This window comes from Gossypium hirsutum, chromosome A07, assembly GCF_007990345.1.
Source record: "Gossypium hirsutum isolate 1008001.06 chromosome A07, Gossypium_hirsutum_v2.1, whole genome shotgun sequence".
Lineage (NCBI taxonomy): Eukaryota > Viridiplantae > Streptophyta > Magnoliopsida > Malvales > Malvaceae > Gossypium > Gossypium hirsutum.
This window is the reverse complement of record NC_053430.1, coordinates 47,513,749-47,516,840: the sequence shown is the minus strand read 5'-3', so window position 1 is coordinate 47,516,840 and position 3,092 is coordinate 47,513,749. Positions and strand designations below refer to the sequence as shown.

Here is a 3,092-nt window from a genome sequence, read left to right as displayed (position 1 = left end):
AAAGTTCTACCTGATTAGAGAGCATGCTGATCGAATCGACGTTAAAAATGCCAGTTGTTTTCGTTGGCTTTGTCCTTATGACTTGCCACTGATAATTATTTAGTGACATCTCTTCTATAAATTCATAAGCATCTTCAAGTGTCTTATTATTGATGGTTTCACCAGCGGCTGCGTCGATCATCTGTCGAATCGAAGGATTCAGGCCATTATGAAACGTTTGAACCTGTAGCCAAAGTGGTAACCCATGGTCAGGGCACCTTCTCAAAAGGTCCTTGTATCTCTCCCATGCATCGTAGAGTTTTTCTAAATCCATCTGCACAAAAGAAAAGATATCATTACGTAATTTGGCTGTTTTAGCCGGCAGAAAATATTTTAATAAAAACTTTTCAGCCATTTTTCCCATGTAGTGATTGACCCTTGTGGTAACGAGTTCAACCATTGTTTAGCCTTATTTTTCAACGAAAGGGGAAACAACCGAAGGCGAATGGCATCATCATAAATTCCATTGATTTTAAAAGTGTCGCAAAACTCTAAGAAATTTGCTAAGTGAGCGTTGGGATCCTTATCCTGCAAACCATCAAACTGAACAAACTATTTGGATCATTTGAATGCTGTTAGATTTTAGTTCAAAAATATTTTCAGTAACAGCAGGCCTAACTATGCTCGATTTAGTTCCTGTTAAAGAAGGTTTAGCATAATCATACATAGTACGCAGAGCAGGATTCTGATTAGCAACAATCACAGGAGGTAGCAGATTTTCTTGGTTTTCAGCCATCTCCTCGATTGTGGTTGAAATATCATTCTCTTGCTCTTCCTCTGTGTATCTTAAGCTTCGCCTTAGTTCTCTTCAGTTTCTGTGAACTATGCGATCGATCTCACTGTTAAACAGTAATGGTCCTAGTGGGTTTCTTCTGGTCATAAACTAGAAAAACCTATCAGAAGAAAATGAATGAATAATTAGAAAATAAATAAAAATTTAAATTGCAATAAAAAAAATGGCTAAAGTAAAAAACGCATGTTCCTAATATCTAGTTCCCCGCAACACGCCAAAAACTTGATACTGATATTCCGACAGTTTAAAAATTTATAATTAAGATTCTTGAAACTAACTATTATCACGATGAAGGCAAGTGTACCTATCGAACAGTATATAGCTTAGCAAGACCAGATTGTCGAACCAAAGGAACCAAGTGTACTAGTAATTACTTTCTTTTTATTATCTAGCCTAAAATTAAGGGATTTGTTTATCTAAATTAATTAACTAAACTAAGAGTGCAGAGAGAGAAATTGGGGAAAAACTTTTGGGAAAATTCGATTGATTAAGACAATACCCAAAAAAAATCCACCTAGACTTCACTTGGTATTTGACTCTAAATCAGATGATTTATCATTTAACTTGATCTGTAGAAATCCCTAAGTTATATTATTATCTCTCTCGAGACTAATAACGTCTAACCCTAGGTTGATTAATTGAAATCTCTTCTAATTAACACCTAGTGTTGCATTAACTCAATCTATGGATCCCTTTATTAGGTTTCACCCTAATCTGGCAAAATCTTATCACCCTATCTCTAGGCGTTCAATCAACTCCACTTAATTATGACAAATTTACTCTTAGACAGGGTCTTTTCCTCCTCTAAATAAGAGCATTAACTCGAATCAATATCCTAGAATATTAAAACAAGAATTAAGAACACATAATTAAGAACAACTCAAATATTTATCATACAATTCATATAATAATAACAAGATCTGTCTTAGGTTTCATTCCCTTAGTTCATAATTATAAAAGAAAACATCTAAGAACAATAATGAATACAAAACATAAAAAAAATGCAAAACCCCTTAATGGAAATTGAAGGGAGATGTTCAGTCGGCTTCCCTTGAGTAATTCCTTGCCTCCTACTCTGCGTCTCCCCTCCTAAGTGCCTCCTCAGGTGTTTAAATAGGCTGTAGAATGCCTCAGAGCCCTTAAAATTGGCCTTTTTTGAATAGGGTTATACTTGGGCTCGGCAGGGACACGCCCGGGTGTGATTACTCCAGCTTGTGGTCAAGGCTGTTGAATAGGCATGGGCGTGTAGTCTACCCGTGTAAGTCGTGCTTCGATCCTACCAAAGGACACGGTCATGTGACATGCCGTGTAAGGAAGTCTAGGCTATGTTGATTTTCCATGTGGGTCCATTTTCTTCGTTTTCGGCCCGTTTCTTGATTTTTTTACTCCCCTATGCTCACCTAAGTATAAAACTTGAAATTAAAGAATTAGGAGCATCGAATTCACCAAATCTAAGGAGAAATCATCTATAAATGTTCTAAACATGGAATAAAAACATGTATAAATTACGGTTTATCAGTCTTACATGGGACCTTTGTCGTATAGTAACTTATTAATGACATGTCTTGACATGGTCTTACATGATTTCCTTGCCTTATAGAACTTATCAATGCCATGCCTTGGCATGGTCTTACATGATATCCTTATCTTACCAAATGCTATGTTCCAAACGTGGTTTTACATGGTATCCTTCTCTTAGTGCTAATGCCACATCTTGATGTGGTCTTACATGGAGTCCTTAATCATTGCCGATGCCATGTCTTGACATGGTCTTACACGGGATCCTTGCCTTACCAGTGCCATGTCTTGACATGGTCTTACATGATATCCTCATCTTACCAAATGCCATGTTCCAAACATGGCCTTGCATGGTATCCTTATCTTAGTGCCATGCCACATCTTGATGTGGTCTTACATGGAGTCCTTGATCAATGCCGATGCCATGTCTTGACATGGACTTACACGGGATCCTTGCCTTACCAATGCCATGTCTTGACATGGTCTTACAAGGTATCCTTAACCATCAATTCCTCCTTAAATGCCATGTTATGAACATGGACTTTTCCGTCAATTCTTCCTTAATTCCCATGGTACAACCATGGACTTTGAGATATCAATGCCTTGTCAAGTCATAGCTGAAACATACTTGCTCAAATTCTCAAGGTTAGTCGCATAACTTAATAATAACAATACTAATAACAATACTTACATAATAATAAAATGCTACTCAACTTACATTCTTACATTCTCAATCTCATCA

General features: G+C 36.8%; 1 non-coding gene across 1 annotated transcript; it reads left to right on the top strand.

The window, feature by feature from the left end:
• The first annotated feature begins 239 nt into the window (after positions 1 to 239).
• On the top strand, positions 240 to 346 carry LOC121203873 (small nucleolar RNA R71). Its single transcript, XR_005898806.1, has one exon. It is a non-coding gene; the product is annotated as a small nucleolar RNA R71 (small nucleolar RNA).
• The last annotated feature ends 2,746 nt before the right edge of the window (positions 347 to 3,092 follow it).